General features: G+C 36.1%; 1 protein-coding gene across 1 annotated transcript in view; it reads right to left on the reverse strand.

Moving 5' to 3' along the window:
• Positions 1 to 2,228: 2,228 nt before the first annotated feature.
• The window catches only part of LOC127792366 (protein LIGHT-DEPENDENT SHORT HYPOCOTYLS 10-like), a 55,031-nt gene continuing 32,658 nt past the window's right edge, over positions 2,229 to 24,601 (reverse strand). Inside the window, exon 2 of the mRNA XM_052322837.1 lies at positions 2,229 to 2,476. The gene's annotated coding sequence lies outside the window, so the exon portion shown is untranslated. The remainder of the gene's footprint in view (positions 2,477 to 24,601) is intronic.

Raw genomic sequence — 24,601 nt, forward strand, 5'->3', positions numbered from 1 at the left:
TTGGAGAAAAGACAGATTGCAAGGAGTTGCAATAGTCGTCCACTTGAGGGAAGAAGCTCGTGTCGGAAAAATTAATAGTCGGAAGAACAGATAGCAATGTGAAGATCCGGCAAAAGAGTTCGTCGACGTGACAGTTGCAGGAGACCGATGTGAGCAACTAGATAGCGGCACTCCGGCGCCAGCAAGAGTTGCAAGTGTCCAGCGGCAGTCGTGGTTTATTCTCGGGCAGTTCCAGCAGCTGTAATGACAAGAGTTGGTGGCAGTGACAACGGGTGTGGTTTCCGGCAGCTATTTGGCAAGAATTGCCGGTGGTAGATTTACAGTCGCAACCCTTTTTATAATATTCTGCTTCAAGTCCATGAGATGGACAATTCGTCGTAAGAATGGTCACAAGACTCACAACTCTTATTTATCTTCGTTAAGATGGTCTTAACACGAGTCCAGCGAAGGGTTCTAGGGCAGCCTACGAATGAATTGATTTGATCCTCTACACTTGTGGGCGTGGCTTGGTCAACCAAGCACAGGTACTAGAGTTGGTTCATGAGCTGGTACGTGATGCATGAGATCATGTGAGCTCAATTGAGAGACCGAAAAGTTCAGGTCAAACGCGTAATAGAAGCAATTGGTATGCTCTTTGGCCTAGGGTTAGTGTGACTGTCTTCATGTTTGAATCTATGTTAACATCCAATATCATCTTATTTTAGATATCCCAGGCTTATTATGAAGGTGCAAACTCTAAGACCTTCCTTATTTCCTATGAATGACTTGTAGATCTTTGCTTCAATCAAATGTGGTAAAATGGGCTGTACCATGACTATATGCATTGACCCTAATCCATATCTTGGAGATCTTTGTATTAGGGCTCAACATATCCACAAACTAGTAACAAAATGGTTTCCCTCAAGAAATCCACTTTCCTTTCTAACCAATCCATCGATAGAGCAAGTTTCTAATATTTCCCATATCTTTCTTAGCCTAGTTGTTCCCTCAATTCATGCTAGAAGCCCATCATAAAGATACCAAATAGGCCTATGCACATCCAACTTCAAGTCCCCTATTCTACTGTCTTGGATTTGGCCTCTCCTTTAAACATATATGCATTGACAACATCTAGGGATCCAATTGAGTATTGATCCTTCCCATAATGGAGTCACCTCTACCATTATGGAGCCACGTCTAATCTTTATTCTAGAGCCTTGCAATCCTAGTGGACTTCTCCCCCCCTCCCCATCATTCAAAAGGAACCCATCCCTATTGAAAAACACTTATATAGGAACCCATGGCCTAGCTATTCTCCACCATGACAATCAATCCCCAGCTTCTATACCTCAATTTCCCCCTCATTTCACTAAACGAAAGTTTTGGTTCAAATCATCAGGAAAGATAGTTCAAATCCATTTCTCTCTAAACATTTGCAAGGCATGAAACTACAAAAATCTAGGAATTTGAATTCATCACCTCCTAAGCTCAAAAAAATGCACTGTGAATTCTTAGCTAAACAAAAGATACTAGAATCTGTAAACGACCCAATTTCATTAGAAAAGATTAAGATAGTCCCTCGAGAATCCACTAAGTTAAAGACTACACCATGCAAATTTACTCACAAAATGATAAAAGGGCACGAAAACTAAAAGTTGGAGTTTATCTCTCAAGGAGTTGTGGGAGCAAGCTTCATAGTGCTCCCCCATGATAAAACCAATATCGCTACGTTGGCCTGGTGAGGACACAGTCTCCATTTTGCAGATCTAGGTTAATGTTCTTTGTTGAGTTCCCGCTCATTTCCTTTCTTGGTAGAAGTCCTTCTTGTTGCAGTCACAACAATTAATCCAAGTGGATCATGGTGAAGCTTGAATGCATTTTGCCCCTTCCTTGTAGGTTGAGGCCCTTTGTCGTCTTCATCTCCTTAATTGTCTTATATAAGCTAACAAGATTAATCCCTCTTTCGTGTCATTGGCTTTTTGCATTTTATGCTTCCCCTAGATCAACTTCTTGTTTGTTTGTGATCTATGTTGAGATGCCTTAGAGGGTAGTTTTTTCCTAGACTTTGTTTTTGTTTTCTTCTCAATCCATTTGGATGGCTTGTATGGCTCCTTTTATATGGTTTTTCTGGTGAGCATCACCCCTATCTCGAATGGAAAACAAAAATAAAACAGATATAATTGTAATTGAAGTGCAACCATTACACACACACACGCACACGAACACATCTGTGGAAAGAGAAGTTAGAATAAGGAAATGTGAACCTCACATATATTATTAGGATGCAGATGACAAATTTAAGCACAAAGACTATATATAGAGTGACATGACAAGATCTTACAAATTCCCAAATAACAATACCCACAAAACTTATCATACCATATTCATTTATATGAAAAACCCTTGCTTATAGCTATAATTGGAAAAAGACAAAAGCATGCAGTAATTTTTCGCTTTGCCATTTTGGCAACCGCTGTCACTGATCTGCCCCATAATACTGCGCAGAAAATAATCAGTAGCATTAAGTACTATTAACTTAAAAAAATAAAGAAATTAAGTAACAAAGAAATGGAGGACACAACCTATAGATGATATTGATGAGATAATGATTCTATAAAGTTTAGAAAAACATGAGTGTAGTTGCATTAAAGAATGGAAATTAAGAACTTTTTAGTTTAATTACTGTCAAGAATGGATGGGCTCTGTACAACTCATAAGCAAATTAAGGTGATGAAAGAATGCAGGGATTCAACTCAAGGTGCCTTTCAAGAAAAGTTGAACTTGAAGAAGTGTTCCAAGTTATGGAGAAAGGAAGACAAATTCAAGAAGAAGGGAGCTAGATCCAAACAAAAAGGAGTAAATTAAGAAACCAACAAGGTATGCATTCTAGCACTTTAGAGTTGTTTTATAAAGTTTGCAAGGGAGCAAGTCATAATTAATACTTCAAATTGTTGATTTTGTGGAAAGCCTCAATGTTAAAGGCTCCTTGTCTCAACACATCTAGATTTGGTTAACCATGCAACTTGCTAAATAAAAGTGAAACAAAAAATTGCCTAGCCAAATCTTAATCATTTGGTATATGGGTCGGCCCATACAATTGGGTATACCAAGTATTTTGCCCCAAAATTATCTTGTCTTGTATATGACGAATATGGTTTTTTAACTTCTATGGTCAAGTTATTTCCATGTTCACTTTTACTAGTTAATTGCTCCACAAAGAAATTGAGCAAGAGACATTTCTAGTCCCAAAAGTACTAGGTATACATTTGGCTTTCATTATGTTTCTCCTCATGTCCATGATTAATTGTTGTGTTCCTTCATTTAGGATCTTCACTATATTGTGGCATATAACACATAGCAACTCATGTTCAGTCCCAATGCAAATTTCAACAACTTAAGTAGAGTTATATTTTTAGTGGCTACTTTTTTTTTTTTTTTTGGTTCTTTTTTGCTAAGTCATACTGTGGCTACTTTGTTTATCCAAAAAAAAAAGCCTTATTTTTTTTTAAATAGAGAGTATTTCTAATTTTTTTTCTTCAAGGAATAAATCAACATATATAGTTTTTGCAAGTGATTAATAAAAGTTAGCAATTTATACTCCGACTAATCCAACGTTCATAAGGATACACATAATAATAATATTATAGAATACAGAATTCCAAGAGGTTTTAATGCAACCAACTAGCGTTGTTCAAGAAAGAACTCTTATGTTACTTTTCCAAGGTTTCAACCTTCGTAGTACTGTTATAGATATTAATTATGTACAAACTTTTCACAAATATTGTTCTGAACAAGCAACTTTCTACTCCAAAATTCTAATTACCCAAATCTAAGATGGCACAATCATGTTACGCGTCTTTCATAACAATATGAAAGCATATCTAAACATCATTATTGATGTCAATTTAGAATGTGTTATTTCTTGTTAATGGAGATTTAGGAATCATTTTGCCTCTTGCAATCAAATTGGCAAAATGATTATCCTTAAACTACATGATATGCCCTTTTTCAAGTAGTTGCACATAATTAACACGTTGTTCTTCATATTAGGGCACATCAAAAACATCTCAAATGTATTGATGATCTCGATGTTTTAGCTAAATCAAAATTTTTACCTAGGCCCGTCTCTAGTCTCATATTATTGTCTATAAACTTCTTTGTTCCCTATCACTATCTCATCTAACTTTTGAAACAATTCTTCCTTTCACACATGTCATTGATGCATCTTGTATCAAGATACCAAGTATTGTAGTTGATTCTTCATTATTTCAGAACACCAGTACTAGAAGTGCATATTCTTCTTTTCTTAGTGAAAATGGACCAAGTCCAATTTTAGGACCAACCCACAAGGGCCAACGCATTTAAAAGAGCCTAAGCGGAGGTTCCCAAAAAACTAGCACGAAAAAAAACACTAAGTAACCAAACACAAACACAACTTGGTCAGTATCCATCTAATGAGGCTCCATTCTAATCTATCAAACACTTTGGACATGTCTAGTTTAACAAGTTGCTTAATCGAATCTGTAAGTAATTGGTTGTTCTGGTCAAATCTTAGCCTTTGTGTATAGACCCACCCATATATGTGTTGCTAAGTGTTCTCTTAATTTGGGGGATATAAATAATATAAGTGTAAACCTCAATGGGACAATTACTAATTTTTTATGATAGAAAAAATAATTCTGAAGTAAGTTTTTCAAACCAAAATATGTATCTCAAAAACTAAAATTCATTGAAGCTTTGGAAGAATTGAAACAATAGCATTAAATGTATTTTACTGCCTTAATATTGTATGAAGTTTTCAAAATAGAAACTTTCAATTTTTGAACAATCTCATGAAGTTTATTTGACCAAAGTCTTTGGTAGGCCAAAGATGTCCAACAACTGGCTTTCAAAGAAGGTAACAGGTTTGGTCGACCATAGCAGAAGTTTAGTTGACCAAAGTGCCACAGAATGCAATATTAATCCTTTAGTCATGTTTACTAGACCAAAAGTAATATAAATCGTCGATCAAAGATGGATAGTGTGTCTTTTGTTGACTAACTGCCATAGACTAGTGGACCAAAGCTAGGCAAAGTGTTTTTCAAAGTTTTAAGATTTCAATTTAGTTAACCAAAGATAATGTGTGGTCGATCAAATGTCTTCTAGTATAGTTCAAGACAAACTATTAGAACTAGTTTACTAGACCAAAGTCTAAGTTTGGTCGACCAAGATCCTCCATAATTGAATTTATCTATTTTGCAAAGTTAATTTAGTCAATCAAAGCTTGACTTTAGTTGACCCAAAACTATCACAAATCAAAATTTGATTTTCAAAAAGTGTGATACTTACCATGTTTCATAAGCACATGTTTTACACTTTATCTTATACATTCTTAATTCTTTTTTCTTAATAAGTTTATGTGATTCTTTGTGAATTAAAAAAAAAAAAAAAAAATTCCTCATTTGACTTAAAAGACAAATCTGAAAATCTTTTACTAAAATAGTCATTAATTGTCTATATTGTATTGCTTTGACCCCAAATTTAATATTTTCCCTTTGTTGCAAGATAAAAAGTGCTCCAGAACTGATCGTTTTCTATTTTGATAAAAGTGATTAATAGTTGCAGACCTATTTATCCTTTTCTCCAATTATTTCATTTCAATTATTTAGAGATGCTATTTGAAAACTTGTAGAGATATTACAAGCCGCCAATATAAATTTCCTCTTTGTTGGTTGACATCAATTGTGATTGGGCTGTTCATTGTTGATTCATTCTTAATTAAAGTAAGATTAACATATAAAACCTCTTTTCTCTACAAACTTGAAAGTTTCACAGGATTGATAAAGACTTTCCACGAATTCAAAGCTTGCCATCCCTTGTCTTCAACAACTAGAAATTGAGGGAAATGCTATAAAAGAGCCTTACCTACTAGTATTGAGACCACTTATTCAGCTCTCAATTTGTGCATTCAAAAGATGAAGGTGTACAAGCATTCAATTGAATTGTACTTTTGTTGTTTCTTTATTTATCTTCAATCATTGTAAAGGATTGTAAGTAATTTATTGGGTTTTAACTCACCTGTGTGAAGAGACCTCACTTTGTGAGGGATTTCACTTGCTACAAGGGTGGTCTTGTTAGTAAGGAAAATTTGTAAAATGAGATTCTACATCTTGAATAAAAGTTAAGAGTGATTATTATTCATAGTGAAACCTTTAAGATTTAGCTTGAAGAGAGAGAACATAAGCTCTTAAAGACAAATCTCTATAAAAGTCTTGGCGTGTTTGTGTCTGTGTTTGTGTTTGTTCAATATACATTCATCAACAAATCACACTTTAAATCAAACCCACTTAAGCAGAGTTTGGTAGAAAAATTCTTAAATTTCTATAAAACACAATTCACCTTATTTTTCTTGACAACAATAAGTACTCCATTGTAAACAAACTGACTGTTAATAAATATAACTTTGAAAAATAATATATATGGGATTGGAGTGTGGAGAGGAAGCTAGATCTACACTAGATTGGTGTCATTGAAGAGTTGGGTAAAAATCCCATGTTGATAGTTGAAAATGTAATTCAAGCAACATCTATCCAAATAAGAAACACTAGAAGAGATTAACGAAACATCCACTCCATTGCAAGATTAAGAGGTTATGATAGATCACACTTGTAAAATTCTGTATTATATTGTAAGTTTTAGAGATATTGTTAATGAAGGAAATTCATGAATATCTTGTGTGGTGATTTAATTAGAGAGATAATTTGTTCTATAGGTCATAATTAATGAGTACTTCAATGCTTAGATAAAGTATCGAGTTGAATAATTAAGGAATAAGTAGGAACAACACTCTGGCTATGTTTAGGTGATTGAGGGTGACTCCTTAGCTGATCAAATCAACGTTGAAATTGGTTAAAATTTTTGGATGAGCCTAGTCAACTAAACGTAAGGTTCAATCGACAAAACTTTTAGAATTTAGCAAAGAATAGTTCAAGCAATTGAAGCCAAATTGAAATCAAACCAAGCCAAGTCAATCCAAGTTGATGCATACGCTTATAGAGGATCCTAAGATGAATCCAATCATATCCTCAATTTGAAGAATTGACTGCCCATTGGAGAGAAATTTGGATTCTAAAGAGTTTACAAAGTTTTTGAAATTAAGAACAAATTGAGATTAAGGCTAGTTTAGATGAATGTTTAGACACTGGTTTGTAAAAGATGATAATCATTTGAATTCAAACCAACAAAGAAAAAAACAAAAAGGGATTGCTAAGGCAACTACCCCAAATTATAGAGGGACAGGCTGCCCACATATCGTAGTTGAAACTAAGTATGCGAAGGAAGAGAATAATTAAGGCCGCCAACTTTCTCTAAATTTCTCATTAAGTGTTGGTCAAGTAAGTATGCAAAGGAAGAGGAAAAGAAAGAGAAAAAGAGAAAAGTGATATGTTGTGAATTTTTTGATTATGGACAAAGCTTTTTGACATATTGCGACATGTTACTGCAAATGAATTGATGTTTCAAAATACTATTTTTAAATGATTTGAAACTTTGGACAAAGGTTTCTAAACCTAGGTAAGATGTTTTTGAAACAGTTGTCCAACTTGGTTTTGTTTCAGATCCTACAATTAGATACTTCGAGAATATGAATTGAACTCTCCATTTTTTTAAAAAAAAAAAATATCAGTTTGAAATGACATTGCCATTGTATGCTTCAAAACTAGTCACAAAAAGTTTCAAAACCTCTCTTTATATTTCGAAACATGTAGGTTTGAAATTGACAATATTATTCTATCATAGAAAGCATTCTTTGTATTTGAAAGATTTCAATTAATTTTTTAGCCAAAACATGTCCACATGGATGCATCTGACTGATTATATAGGGTAGGTTAAATTTTGGTGGGCTATCTTCTTTTGATAACTTGTCCTATATCTTGTCAAGTAAAGTTCGTGAGTAAAGTTTTGAAACTTAATATGTTTTGAAACATGAATATTGCTATTTGAAAAAAGTGTTATCTTGTCCAAATTCAATGGTAATTTCTCAAGAACATCTATAAATTGGACACTCATATGAAGTTTTCAACTTAAAATACATATATAAAGAGTGCTTATACTCATCAAGGAGAAACTCAAGTGTTTAAATTCAAGCTCTTCCAGCATTCAAAGGGATAATGATTTAAAATAATGATTTAAATGATTAGTTTAAACTCTAAATTCAAACTCAAGTTTTTTTCGACATTCAGAGGATAGAAACTCTGAATAAGGATAAATGAGCGTGAAGTTAAAAATAATGATTTAAATCATTCATTCGTAAATTTGTTAGAAGGAAAGAAAAAACTTGAAATGACACTTGAAAAAAAAAATCATGGTGACAAAAGAGGAATAGGTTTCACAAATTCTCAAAGGGTCTTTAAAACAAGATTTGTCAAAGCCACTAATTCACATAATCAAACAAATTCAAGATTGGTTTGTCATTTTTGTAATAAACTTGGACACTATATTAAAAGATGCCATTTAAAGAAAGATGCTTTTAAACTTAAGTTTGGGTTCTAAAAATTTCGCTAGCTACTAACAAAGATGAACCAAAAATGGTTTGGGTACAAAAAGGAGCAACTTGTTTTATTTTTCTTATAGGTAAGTTTGACATTCGAGAAAGAAATGGTACTTGGATAGTGGATGCACCAAACACATGATGGGAGACAAGACTCAATTTGTCCCCACCTACAAAGATGGAGAAAATGTGATTTATGGTGATAATTCAAAAGGTAAAATCATTGGATATGGTATTGTTGGATTAGGTAATACTAAGATTGAAAATGTTTCACATGTTGTTGGTTTGAAACATAACTTGTTAAGTACTAGCCAACTATGTGATAAAGGTTAGGAACTGATATTTGAATCAACCTATTGCAATGTTTATGACTCTAAGTCTAATGAACTAATATTTTGTGTGGACGAGGAAATGTGTATATTATGTGGTTAAAAGATTTAACATATATAGGTTGTCTAGTCGATTCAAATGATAATCTTACATGGATTTGACATAAAAAATTAAGTCATGCTAGCATAAGCTTAATAGATTAGATAGGAAAGGATCAGTTAAAGGATTACCAAACATAAAATTTAAAAAGGATCATATATGTGATACTTGCATGAAGGGAAAACAAATAAGAACATCATTTAAACCAATTAAACATAGTCAGAACTTCTAGACTATTAGAATTAGTTCATCTAGATCTATTTGGTCCTATGAAGACTCACAGTTTAGGAGAAAAATTATATACCTTATTGGTATTTGATGATTTCTCTAAATTTACTTAGTTTTATTATTGACTAATAAAAATGATACGTTTAAATCCTTCACTGGATTATACAAGAAAATTCAAAATGAACTAGGATTATGCATATAACACAAATTAAAAGTGATCGTGGAAGAGAATTTGAGAATCGAGAATTTGGAAAATTTTGTGAAGATAATGGAATTCATCACAATTTTTTAGTTTCAAGAACACCACAACAAAGTGGTGGTGTTGAAAGTAAAAATATATCTTTAATAGAGATTTCGAGAAGAATTTTGTTAGAGAATAATCCACCTAAATACTTTTGGGTGGAAGCTATAAACACAACTAGTTATATCCTCGATAGAGTATCAATTAGGCCAAATCATTAAAAGAACACCATATGAGCTATATAAGTACAAAAAATCAAACATTTCCTATTTTCATCTTTATGGTTGTAAATTCCTTATTTTGAATAATGGAAAAGATTTATTGGCAAATATTATGCTAAAAGTGACGAAGATATCTTGTGTTAATTGGACAAAGCCGGTGCATAGCAGACTAGAATCGATCGACAAGTCCATGGAGCAGTTGATAGCCTTGGGAGGTTGACCGGTGGTCTCATTACTGTTGATCGATTCATAAGCAAGGTTAGCCACCACAAGCGATCGACTGGGTGTCTCATGCAGTTGACCACTTCTACCATTAAATGCGACGTAGTTTTGTCGCATCAGAGCAATTAATACTCTATTGCAGTGATGATGAAGGTATGGGAGAGGGAGTGGCATGGACGGTAGAAGCAAGTGGTGAGGTTGATTTAGAAGGGAAATTGAAAAGGTTGAGAAAGGCCTTTTGCATTTTTTGCATGAGTAACTCCCTTTCTTCTTCTTCTTCTTCTTCTTCTTCACTTCATTGTTGTTTTTTTGCCTTTGCTATTTGTCTCTTTCTTCTTACTCTTCAACTGCGGATTCTTCTTGTTCTTACTCCAAGATAAGCCCATGCAACTACTGCCTTCTTCTTTTCCCCATAGAGAGGTCTTTGGATAGTTATAGGGCAACCAAGGAAGGAACCATTCAATAGCTTCAGGTCACCTCCATCAAGAGGGTGTTAGCATGGCTCTATTGGAGGGTTTCATGGCTGCTTAGACATGGACGGACTAGGTCCTCTATGCTTGTGAAAGCAAGATGGTCACTTAGACGATTGCAAGTTGGTAAGAGCTTGCTGGATAGAAAATGAAGAGGACACCACGTAGATAACTGGCACCAAACTTCATCCGAAAGGTATACCAAAAATCCCCCTATGGCATGGTCTTTTCTGTTTAGCATGTGGTTGATAGATATAGAGTCTTGCAAGGTCAATTTTAGTTTCCACTGTGTATGTTTTATGCTTCCGTTGTGCTATTGTTCTGTTGAAAAATGTTTTGAAAATAAAATCCTTGCATAGATCCACACCGAGTGGGCATTTTTTATGCATCTCAGGTCATTGCCTTTCAGTGGTATCAAAGCCTCGGCTCGGTATTATCATCCTATGTGTGTGTTTTTGTGTATTGTGTTTATATTTTTGTATGTGTATTACATTCTATTTTGTTGCAAGTTACATAAATTGTTGACTGTTCCATTCGAACAATCGACTAGTCTAGTGTCTAACATAGGTAGCTGGTTAACAATCCCTTGGGACTAGTCAATCGCTCCGAGAGACCTAGAAGTTGGTCGATCAGTTTTGGAGGCTGTCGACCATTTTTGCATGAAACTAGCTTAAAAAAGATGACTAGTATGAAACTTGGAGAAGGTTGACTGGTCTAGTACCATAAAGGGAGAAACAGTCGACTATTTCATGCTGCAAGTGTGTCAGTTGTCCATTTTCTAAGGTGTTCTCTTAAATGTAATTGGATTACATTGGGTAGGCTTATACTGGAAGAGAATGTGACGTAAGATGGCATGAGTTTGAAAAATTACACACATTACATAAACATGAATTTATTTGAAATTGGATTTCAAAAGGTTATGCCAATAGGATCAATTGGATTGATTAGGGTGATCATGGGCTTATTCAATGTGGTTGAATGGATAAATGAATGAATGAATGATTATAGGTATTCGGTCCCTAATATGTAATAATTATTTTTTCATTAGGTTTGTAAAGAGACATAAGTCTCCATGTCCTTTATTTCATTTTAGAAACATTTGTATTGTTAAAATTATTCTTGTAAAATGAAGAAGGAGCATCAGAAGTTGATGTTGATGGAGACGCTGAGTCATCCAATGTTGGTGCCTCGAGGGAGCAAGTCAACCAAATTTTTGGTAGCAAGAAATTTTTTTTTATAGTTGAATGTCTTTTACAAACCTCTTTAATTAAATCCTAAGACTTGGGTTAATTAAATGCTTAAAAGTCCATGATCATCTAGTTATTTGAATGAATGCATTTTAGTTTTATTATGTATTGGATACATCGATTAAAACTTAATGCATGTGCAAAGTGAGTTCTAAAATAAAAAACTGAAAAATCTTCCCAATTATGCAAGTAATATTAGATTTAAGTAGTGAATTGGATTCATCGTGGCCCTCCATCGCCGTAGGATATTATCATTTGATTGAGTGTACTCTAGCTACCCAAAGGTGGGAGGGTACATTTCTTGAGAGTTGACTGATTTTCCTATTTAAGCATTGGATGTTGTCGACTATGCCACATGAATATAACTAACATACCACCAAAATGTTGAGACTATAGACGTTGCAAGTTGATTGTTGGCCAGGGTGGTGGGTGGAATCTAATTATGTTACTATCCTAGAAACCACCAAGTTTTGTGGATTAGGTGGCACAGGGGCTAAAGGTTGAGCACCACATTGGATGTGGAAAGAAGACCAGGAATTGTCTCTATGACCACACGCTACGAGTCTTCCAAAGGGACTTGCATTCACCACCTTGGGAAGTGTGGTCTTGAAAAAGTTAGTGAGAGGTGCCTTTAATTCAAGATCAAAATTAAATGGATTTTTCAAGATAATCAAACTAACAAACTTTAAATTCTTTTGCAGCTAAATCTCTTTTAAAATGGCAAGTTAATCAAGCCCTTTTTCTTGCATTCTAGATTGAAACGTTTTGATGGGACCAAAACTTTAATGACTGGATCAAAAATTTAAAATTGGTTTTAAATATGGAGAAAATCACATATGTCTTGGATCGATTTATTTCTATGGAATTTCCTAAGGGGTCCGGAGAGGATGATGTGTGGTTTAGGAGGAGATGCATAACCACTACTTTAGGGCTAGGAACTGCATACTCACTTCCATGAACAATGAGCTTCAGAGGCAGCATGAGCCTATGCAGACTGCTGTTGAAATGATCTTAAATCTGAATGAACTATATAGATAGTAGAGTAGGACTACTAGATATGAGATATCAAAGCAGTTGTTCCGAGCCAGGATGTTGGAGAGTGCTGATGTGGGAGATCATGTGTTGACCATGATTAATATGATCAATTAGTTAGACCCAATTGATTTTCACATGGATGATGATCTTTAGATTGATTTGTTCCTGTAGTCGCTCCTAGAGTCATTCTCCGGGTTCATATTGAATTTCAACATGAACAAGATCCAAAGCACGCTCCCAGAGCTACTTAACATGTTGAGGATAGCTCAGGCTCAATTTAAGGGGAAGGGTAAAGAAGGTGTTATTGCCATTCCCTCGACTTCTAGATCTTTTAGGTGAAGGTCTGCCTCTAAGAAAAAGAATAAGTTGGTAAGGCCTAGGAAATAGGTCTCCAAGAGCAAGTCCAAAGAGAAGGTACCCAAGGGGAAGTGTTTCCCATGTGGGTAGGATGGGCATTGGAAGGAGAACTGCCTGGAGATTCAGCATGGCCTTAGGGGCAAGCACAGGCTAACTCAGGGGTCAGGTATTCCATCCTTGCTTGTGATTGAGATAATTAATTCTATTGGTTGTTCTCCTATAAGCGGCATTTTGGATTTTGGTGCATCAGCTCACATATGTGTTTGCATGCAAGATCTATAGACAAGTAGGCCGTTTCGGAAGCCGAAAGTCATCCTTAGAGTGAGAAATGGAGTATCTATTGATCCATTAGATTTAGGGACTTCTTCTGTTACTTTGTCTACTAAACATGTATTAAAACTTAAAGATTGTTTGTGTGTATCAAAAGCTATCCAAAATGTTGTTTCCATTCTTAAGCTTGTAGAAGAAAATTAAGAATTTTTGTTTTCCAAAAATATGTGTTATATATTCATTTTGGAAATGAATGTGTTGGAATGGGTATATTAGTCAATGGTTTTATGTTTTGGAAATACATGAATCTATGGGAGATGGAAATGCAAATGTTGCAACCATGAGTAGCGGGAAGTGTTCTCGTGATATTGGTATGGATCTTAAGAATTTATGGCAGCCCAGGCTTGACCATATCAATGAGAGGAGGATTAATGAGTTGGTTAAACGTGGATTTATTAATCCAATGGGTTTGGAACCCAAGTCGACTTGTGAGTCTTGCTTACTTGAGAAAATGGTTAAGCAACCCTTTGTTGGACAAAGTGGAAAGGTTGATGATTTGTTAGGACTGATTCATGCTGATGTTTGTGGGTTGTTCTTAGTAATGGCTAGAGGTGGTTACTCCTACTTCATAACCTTTATTGATGACTTTTCATGGTATGGATATGTGTACTTGATGAAGTATAAGTCCAAGGTGCTTGAAAATTTTAAGGAATATAAGGCAGAAGTGGAAACTAGATTGGAAAGAGTATTAAGATACTTCAATCGGATCGGGGTGGGGAATACTTGAGTACATAGTTTGGTGACTACCTCAGGACTTGTGGTATAATCTCTTAGTTGACAACTCTTGCCACACAACAATTAAATGAGATTTTTGAGAGTAGGAATCGTACCTTATTGGACATGGTTCGTTAGGTGATCACTTATATAGATTTTCCCATTCTTTTGTGGGGTTATGCGCTTCAGACTGTGATTTATGGTAGCCTATTCTTAAGCATATTAAGATATAGAGTTGTCCTACTTTTTTTAAAAAGCTCAAAGCAGATAAAATGGGAGGCCCATTCTGGCAAAGGTAGATTTGTTGGGTATCCACTCCATAATAAGGGATATTGGTTCTATTTTTCTAGTGATTAGAGAATTCTGGTCAACAGAGATGTTGTGTTCGTGGAGAAAGTGTAATGACCCGTTAGAGGGCATGGTATTTATTTAGAATTAGTTAATTAATTATTGAAACAATTAATTAAGAGAATTTGCCATTTAATTATTTAATGTGGCAATTTAGATTTTAAATATTGAGAATAGTATTTAAAGAGCATTTAATTTTAGTTATTTATTGTGGAAATTAAATGTTAGGACATGAAGGTCATTTAGCAATTTGGTGATTAGAATTTAAGTGTTTAATTAAGAGTTATTATGAGATTGGGAGTCCATGTGTGAGAAGGCTTGGATTTAGAAGTCTCCAAGTTTCAGTGGGAGATTGAAAAAAGGCTTTTAGGGCCCTCTCCATTATGTATATATATATATGCATAGGGCTTGGTTGTCTTCACGTTGTGGAGAACAGAAGCTAAGAAGGGAGAGTTGGGCACAACAGTCTTCGATTTTCATTAGAATCGTTTAAATCCAATCCGAGCTATATCAAGGAAAGTATCTATCCTTGTAAACCTTCCTTACAAGATTATGATTTAGTATTACTCTCAATTCTTCAAGTTTATTCGGTCTGTTCTACCAGATTGTTATCAGTTACAGAGTATATATATATATATATACGTTTACAATGAATACATGAGATAGATGTGCATAGTTATAGAGAGATTCTTCCAACTATCATTGCTCAGTCATCCGTGATGTTGTTTCATACCAGTTGGGATTTGTTTTCCCAAGATTTTATTCGAAATGGTGTAGATCTGTTAACTTTGAAGCAAGAACGGAGTCTTTGTGTTTGTTCGTTTTTGGGTTTAAAAGTTGCAAACATTAGAATAGGTTCCCTCGTATCCGGATAGATTTTTCAGAGCATGTGACTAGCATCAAGATATATTAAAGGCTACCCGGATGGGTTAAAAAGTTTTATGTGAATGACATCCGGATAGCTTTTGTTCATATTCAGATGGTCCAATGATATCCAGATGCTTCGTTTTCATATCCAGATGTGTCCAACAGTGATTGTGAGTAGTATCCGGATGTGTCTAAGTTATCTGTGAGTGATATCTGAATGCTTTGTATCTAGATGAGTCTAAGGCTTTTTGAGAGTGATATCCGGATACCTTGTGTTGTATCTGGATGTGTCCAAATATGTTTGTGTCTCGTATCCGGATGAAACCTTGCTCATCCGAATGTCTCTCACAACTCATCCAAGCTCGTGTGTCTTGTATCCGGATGAGACCTTACTCATCTAGATGTCTCTCACAATTCATTCAAATTCATCTGTCTTGTATCCGGATCTGTGAATTTCATATCCTAATGGGCCTAGGGTGTATAAAACTCACACCGGAATTCCATCTTTTCTCATATTGGTTCCAATATCTTCAAAACCCCAAAGTTAAGCATGCTCAGGTGGGGGTAATTCTATGATAGGTGACCCCTAAGAAGTCTTCATGTTGCAATAAATAAATCGTTAAATAAATGTTAGAAAATATTGCAATTCAAGGGAAAATACGAGTAAATTTTTGTATTCCAATATATTAGATTAGATTACATGTTTAGCATTTAATTTGACATGATCAGCATTATTTTGTGAGTTTATGTGCATACATCTTGGTATGAGCATTGAGCATGACTTTTTATGGAGTACTACATATTGTGTGCTAGCATGTATGTGAGCATTACATTATGTGTGCCAGGCGGCTAGTCTGCGTGGATCCCACCAGTTCGGTTTCAGTTTGTGTGTCGCTCGCCTGATGTCAACCAAGGAGTTAGGGGCATATTGCCCACAGTATGTGCTTACAGTTTTTATGTTTGTAGGATTCAGATAAGTCAGGTATGTATTACAGTTATGTGGGCCTATGAGCCAAAGTTGCATACCTGCATTTAGTTTACAGTTTATGTGCATTACATCTTGTAAATGCAATCCAATGATTATTATATCTCTCAGTTCAAGTTCAGTAAGTATTTTATCAGTATAGATATTCTTCGATTCAGCTTCAGTTACTTTTTCCAGCTTATTACTTGCCAAGCCTTGTGGCTCACCTTGTACTCTTCACCATTCCAGGTCCTAGCAAGGGAGTACCAGATGTGAGGCCTAGTAGTAGTGTCCAGTAGTGTGTGTACTTGAAACCGCTTAAGACCAAAGATGTCTGCGAGTTTATTAGTTGGTGTTTTATCAGTTTAAGTTTATTTTATATTCCAGTTTAGGGATTTTCCCTTAGATATAGTTTATGGGTTTCAGTTTTTGTTGACTCAGAGTTTTTATTTCAGTTGATTGAGATATTCATTTATGGTATCAGATTTCAGATTATCAGTTAATTTATTTTATTTTCCCCATAGAACATCTTCTTGGGAAGTTCTGGGAGAGGGGGTGTTAAAGAAAGAGTTTCTTCAAGAAGGCGGCATCGAGAGGAAGATAGATTTGGAAGGGGAGACTTCTAGGGCACAGATTGAACCTAGTTAGGACGATGAGCCGGTCGGTCCGCCAAATGTCATCCTCAAGGTGCTTCATAGTAGAGTAAATCGCCCTCAAGAATGATATGGATTTAGTATGGAGGTGATGCAAGAAATGTTCCCGTATGGCAAGGGTGATCTAGTGGTTGATCCTACCACCTATGAAAAGGTGATGTGTGACATTGATTCCAAGATATGGTTTGAGGCTATGCAGTCGGAAATGAAATCTATGTATTTCAACCAGGTTTAGTTTTTTGTAGATCCCCCTAAGGGAATGGTTTGCATAGATTGTAAGTAGATCTATAAAAGGAAGATCGAGGCTGATGGAAAAGTGCAAACCTTTAAAGCATGACTGGTGGTGAAAGGGTATTGATAGCGTCAAGGAGTTGACAATGAGGATACCTTCTTGCTGATCACTTTGTTAAGTCCATTAAGGTGATGCTAGCCGTTGCTATGCATTATGATTTGGCAGATGGATGTTCAGACGACGTTCTTGAATGGTTATTTTGAGGAAAATATATTCATGGAACAATTGTAGGGATTCTAATTAGTCAATCCTAATTAGCTTTGCCAACTGAAGAGGTCCATTTATGGTTTCAAGTAGGCATCATGCTCTTGGAATATTTGTTTTGATTTTTAAATCAAAGAGTTTGGTTTCATTAAGAATCCATATGAGCCTTGTATATTTAAGAAGGTAAGTGGGAACACAAAATCCTATCTTATCTTGTATGTGAATGATATTCTCCTTATGGGGAATGATGTTGGCATGTTGATGTCGACTAAGGTTTGGTTGTCCAGTAAATTCTCCATGAAATATTTGGGCGATGTGACATTCATCTTAGAATCCACATCTATAGAGATAGAGCGAGAAGATGGATAGGTCCTTCCCAAAGCTTGTACATACACAAGATGCTAAATAGGTTTAGCATGGAGAACTCCAAGAAAGAGTTGATACTTGTTTGGCATGGAGTTCTACTCTGTAAGAAGATGTCTCCATAGACTCCGGAGAAGAGGTAGCGCATGGAGAGAGAGTTCCTTATGCTTTGACGGTGGGGAGCCTCATGTACTCTATGCTATGTACAAGACTTGATATCAGTCTGACCCAAGTGAGGAGCATTGGGTGGCCATGAAACATATCATGAAGCACCTGCGAAGGACTAGGGATATGGTTTTGGCCTATGGAGGAAGTGATCTTCATGTAGATGAGTTCACAGATTCAAACTTTCAGTCTAATATGGATTATAAGAAATCTACATCTGGGTTTGTTTTTGTCTTGAATGGTAGAGCAGTCCAAGTAGTATATAACTACGGATTCCACAACGAAGGCGGAGTATGTGGCAGCATGTGATGTAGCCAAGGAAGCTGTTTGGATGAGAAAATTCATATCTGAACTGGAAGTGGTTCCATTCGTTGAGTTGTCAATACTTTTGTATTACGATAACAACGGGGTTATTGTACAAGCTAAGGAACCCAAGTCTCACCAAAAGTCCAAGCACATTAAGTGTCACTTCCATTTGATTAGAGAGATTGTAGCACATGGGGACATGTAGCTATAGAAGGTGGCATCATTAGAAAATGTTGCCAACCCACTGACTAAATCTTTAACTCAAGCTCAACTAGATTTCCATCTTCAGAAGATGGGTATTGGATACCATGCAATGATTCGGTAGTTGTTGCTTATAAATTAGCATTAGTGCAAGTGTGAATTTGTTAGTGATAGTGTCATAAATGCTAGATTTATACTTCATGAGTTGTAAGTGAGTGACACTATTGATGCATTTTTTATATTAATAAAAAGTAATATCTTTATTCATATCTCTCCATCCTGTTTATATGAATGAGTACCTAGATTTCCTAGTAGAGTTCTTACTTTCAAGGTGTTGAGACTGTGTAACGTGGATTTCTAATTCAGGATTTATTAAAGGTATTCTTGGTCCTTAGATTTATTAGAAGATGAATATAATTTATCGATTAGTGAACTAGCACATGGGTTACTACCATTGTTACATTGGGATGCCAATGGGAATGGGGTGGTGAGTCACACGCCACATTGCGTGGAATGCATATAGTAAACATGTGAGTGGATGTTGGTATAACATCTGCTAAATGTGACATTTGTGACAAATCACATGGTTTGAGGATTAATCATCTATTCCTGCCTCTCGATTGTGTATCTAGTCCTTTAAATAGAGGTAACATGTTTTGTGCACTGGTGTTAGGGATTTGTCGTTGAGCAGAACCATCTAGTGTAAAAGGTGAGGATGCTCTATGTTTGGTTTCTGTATAGTGGTGTAGGGAAGCAAGTGTTTACTGATGGGATCCATTAATCTCCATTGGATGGGGGAAAACATCCTATGTGGTCCATGTTGGTGATAGTGATTGGAAATCCCTTAGCCAAGGTGAGCATGAGATTAAAAAGAGTTCCAATGTCAGATGGGATCTAACATGCTATCTCAATCACACCATACTAAATCTATCATAGCTATTGAGTTCTATAAGTTTAATTAGTTCATGACTCTCAGTCGGTCAGGATATTAGTCAGTGGAAGAACTATAGTGCACAGTAATCTAGGAGCCTTAATAGGTTTATATGAAGTTAGAATTCATTGCCATTAGGATTGTCTTGAGTCCTACCTAGAGGATACTCAAGATTTTTTAGGGTTCTTTGGGTTTTGGAGAAATCCTCTTAATAGGCCAATGGGATTGACCGATGTTAAAGAGTTGACGTGTCCTGAATGCTACATGGATGTGAAGCTAGAAAGTCACATGCATATCAAGTAATGTAACGAATTAGTGATCCATTGCTATTAGTGAGTTTGTCATCGCTGTGGGATACTGATGTTAGTTGTTACTATGTGTGGGACACATGGATCTATGGTTATGGGAGATCGCGATTGGATAGTAGGATTCTTGTGTTGATTGGACAAAGTTGGTGCATGGCAGACCAGAATTGGTGGATAAGTCCATGGAGCGGTTGATCGCCTCTGGTGGTCAATCGGTGCTCTCATTACTATTAACCACTTTGGATTTATTGACCAATGCATGAGGAAGGTCAGTTGCCTCAAGTAGTCGACCGCTTTTACTGCCATTAAATGGGACGCAACTTTGTCTCATCAAAGCAATTAATGCTCTGATGCAATGATGATGAAGGTATGTGATAGGGAGTGGCATGGATAACAGATACAAGTGGTGAGGTTGATTTAGAAGGGAAATTGAAAGGGTTGAGAAGGGCCTTTTTCATTTTTTACACGAGCAACTCCCTTTCTTCTTCTTCTTCTTCTTTCTTCTTCTTCTTCCTTAGTTGTCTGTCTCTTTCTTCTCTCTCTTCAGCCGCGACTTCTTCTTGTTCTTGCTCCAAGATAAGCTGGTGCAGCTATTGCCTTCTTCTTCTCCCCATAAAAAGGTTATAGGATAGCCATAGCGCAATTAAGGAAGGATCTGATCAATAGCTTTGGGTTACCTCTGTCAAGAGGAAGCTAGCACGGCTCCGTTGTAGGGTTCTATGACGGCTTGGGTGTGGACAAACTAGGTTCTATATTCTTGTGGAGGCAAGCTGGTCACCTAAATGGTTGCAAGTTAGCATGAACTTGCTGGATAGAAAAAGAGGACACCACGTAGACAACTGGCATTGAACTTCATCTGAAAAGTATACTGAAAATCCCCTTATGGCATGGGCTTTTCTGTTTAGCATGTGGTGGATAGATACTGAGTCTTACAAGGTCAATTTTGGTTTTTGTTGTGCATGTTTTATGCTTTCGATGTGCTCTTTTTCTATTGAAAAATGCTTTGAAAATAAAATCCTTAAATAGATCAACACCAAATTGGTGTTTTTGGTGCACCTCGGGTCACCGTCTTTCATAGTGGCCAATTAAAACAAGCAACAAGAGAAATGAGTACCATAACTATATTTATTTTAGCTACAAGAGAGAATGTTTCTTAATAATCTATCCCATATGTTTATGTGTATCCTTCTGCTACCAATCTTGATATGTATGTTTCAAGTGTCCCATTAGATTTGTATTTCACTGTAAACACTAATTTACATCCCACTAGTTTCTTATTTTGTAGTTTAGGCATAACCTCCCAAGTTTTGTTATTTTCTAATGCTTTCATTTCATCGCTCATAAAAAATGTACAATTCTTATCCATTAATTTATCATGAACTAACTTTGGTATTTCTATAGTGTCAAATGAGGTAAGAAAGGCTTGATATTGAGAGAATAGTCTATGGTTAGATACAAATTGAGATATAAGGTAGATAGGGCATTTTGTGCATTCTTTATTAGTGTTGTGTGCCTTAATGCTAGATTTGGATGACATCTAGCAAGGTTGTTATTCATACATTTATTGTATCTTTGTATCTTTTAATGAATGTCATGTTTATCATCATTCATAAACTCTCCAGTTTGATATATGAATGAGTCTCTAGATCTCCTATTTGAGAATCTTATTTTCAAGATATTGAGACTATGTGATAAGATTCTCTAGTAATAGGACTTATTAAATGATTCTCGATCCTTGGATTAATCGGATGGAGATTCTGATTAGTCAAGTATGGATTAACACAGTGTTTACTACCTTGTTCAGTATGAGATACTGATGGGAGAATGGTGTGTCATATGCCATATGACATGGGGATCTCTCTACCAAACCTGTGGGTGGTTGTTGGAAACAACGCACTAAATGTAATGTTAATAATTGACCATACGGTATTGTGGATAATGGTAATGTCGTCTAGTTGCAATAGTATAATTGATCCTTATATTTGAATCGACACAATTATTTTATGTATTAGTGTGCGAGATTTGCTAATGGGCTGAACCATCCAATTACGAGGTGGAGAGAGAGGTTCATCAATTTGGTTCCCTATTGCTAGTATATGGAGACAAGTGTTGGGATAAGATTTGTCACCCTTGCCATAACTGATAGGGTGAACGTCCTATGTGATCTATTGTTAATGTGATGTGACAATCTCTGGCCAAGGAAGATTAATTATTAGGAAAGGTGTTTCTTGAGATGTCATCTAGTCACATTGATTAGGTCAGACACATAATTACTAAGTTTGTGAGTTTATCACTCCATGGCTCTTGCTTAGTCGAGACGTTAGGTGATGGAAGGATTATGGCGCACGACAATTTTCAACTAGAATAGGTTCACTTGAAGTGAGGCTTCACTGTCACATATGTTATCTTGGACTGTTACTATATCCAGGACTTCTCGAATCATCGTTGGGATATGAAAAGATTCCTGTGAAGGGTTAAGGTGATAACCAGTACCAAAATGGGTTTTGGTGTTATCTGTTTGCTAGTAGACAATGGATCTAGAAAGTCACACACTTTATAGTGTTATATCTGGTGTCGGAATTATGCATTTGGGGTGTCTCGGTTATACGTCATTACGTGTTAATGACATAGCGGGTCAAAAATTGACTTACTGGAGCAAGAGAGTTGACTCCCGATCACTGGTTTAGCCTTCCAATTCCGCTACACATGGCAACAAATTGGAAAGGCAGCTTTGGTAGGGTCAAGCGGTGGAATTGGACAGTAAATGCTAGAGGAAATTACAAAGGTCATTCACTACTTGCTTCCTTTGTAATTTCTCTGCTTCCTCTATCTTCTTCTTCTTATATTAAAATTATAGATGTGTGATTATTAAGCGGGAAATTTAAGGCACAAGTGTTGGTGATGCAAGGAACCTTTGGTCTAGCATGGGAAGAGATGACCGAAATGATACCGGACTACATGGTATTTCATGTGATGAATATACATGTTGATTAAACATCTAAGTTGTGTATGGTGTGTCTGTGTGTGTGTGTATTACTTCTACTATGTGTATTTGATGCATGTAAAGAATTTTATTTTTACCTGCACCACCATATGAGTATTCCTTTATTCTCAGGTACCTTTTCTTAACGCAATTGGAAGATCGAGATCTTGAGACTTAGGTTCTTCTATAGAGTTTGGAGAAGGGATAATGGTGTCACCTTTATTTAGATAGGAATCTCAAACTTATGTTGGTTTAGGATCAACTTCCTTCCTTCTTAAGTAAACGAGAGTTTCTCTTAGATTCAAGCAATCTACTTTGGTCGTGTGTTCATCACAATCAGTATCTAACTAAATTGGTGAGATCTTTAATGGAGAGGGAATATAGTGAATGTGATTCTCATCCATGGTAGATTGAGGAGGAGATAAAGTAGAAGGTTGTGATGGAAGGGATTTTGGTGATTGAAGTGAAGAAGGTTGACTCGGTTAAGAAGAAGAAGGAGAAAAGGAAAGATTTAAATGGGTGTATGGAGTGAAATCCTCATCTTTACGAGAGTGGTCCTCCTAAAGATAAGGTTGGGAAGAAAGGAAAAATTGAGTACTTTCATGGAAAGTAACATTCATGAAAACAAAGAGTTTGCAAGAGGATAGATGATAGCATTTATACCCTTTTTGAGTGTTGGAAAATCCAAGGAAGATACACTTGAGATCCCAAGGATTAAGTTTATAATGGTTCTATTGATGAATATGAACATATTCGATGCACCCAAAAACTTTAGGGGATAGAGTTAAGGAAATGGAGATAGACAGATAGTGTTTCATTCAATGCCAAATAGGTCTCTTGTTATCAAGGGATCAAGAGGGTAAGTGGTTAATCAAATGAGCTACAGTCAGCACTACTTCTTCCTTGAAATTTTTAGGTACACAAGACTAAAATAAAAAGCTTCTGGTGACATTTAAGAGGTGATGGTTTTTCCTTTCAATATTCCCATTTTGTTAGGGGGTGTCCACACAAGAGGACTCATGAATAATGTCTTCCTTTAGGAAAGAAATTATTTAAACATAGGGTGAAGTAATCCTTAGCATTATTCGATCGAAACTTTTGATAGAACTCCAAATTAGGTTTTGATCATTTGACAAAAATTGGGAAGAATAGTAGAAACTTTGCATTTGTTTTTCCTGAGGTAAACCTAGGTGACTCCCGTGTAATCATCAATGAAGGAAACAAACCATCTAGTCCCCATATAATTGAAAACCCTTAAAGGATCGCCTCTGCCATTATTTATTGTACACCAATGCATTGTGACGTTAGGCTTCAGGTTTGCACTTTGGGTGGTTCATGTGATATGTTTGTTTGAGCATGGACATCGTAGGGTCATTAGGAGCACTAGCATTACATCGTATGTGTATGCCTACATTAGCAAAGCATGGTTTGATGCCTGGTTTTATGAGGTCCTTGTATCATGTTGATAATTACACCTCCATGCACTTTCTATGTGTTGCATTGCATGGTTACTGATGCACTCGATGGATTTATTCACGAGGTATACCCATGAGCTTGTATACAAGCATTGGCTCAAGAGGTTGTTATGCGAGCTTTGGCTCTAGAGGATGAGTTATGGGAGCTCCAATTCTTGGGCATATGCCAGCCAGTTCATGGCTATGATTAGGGGTGAGCAGAAGTTTGGTTAAACCAAATTAACCGAACCGAACCGAAAAATTCGGTCGGTTCGATTCGGTTAATTTTTTTTTCAAAAATCGGTTATTCGGTTCGGTTCGGTTATTTTGATGAAAATATTCAAAAAACCGAACCGAACCAGTTGTGCAGCAAATGCCCAACCGAACCGGCCACAACCGCCCCAGGCGAATCGAACTCGCTCCCCACCCGGCCAGACACCTCATAGGCCTCTGTACTTGTCTTCGTTCTTCTCTCTCTCTCTCTCTCTCTCTCTCTCTATCTATCTATCTATGTCTCTCACGTCTTCACAGATCGAGTCCACTCCGATCGAGTCTGTGAAGACTC

The sequence above is a fragment of the Diospyros lotus genome, chromosome 15, assembly GCF_014633365.1.
Source record: "Diospyros lotus cultivar Yz01 chromosome 15, ASM1463336v1, whole genome shotgun sequence".
Taxonomy (NCBI): Eukaryota; Viridiplantae; Streptophyta; class Magnoliopsida; order Ericales; family Ebenaceae; genus Diospyros; species Diospyros lotus.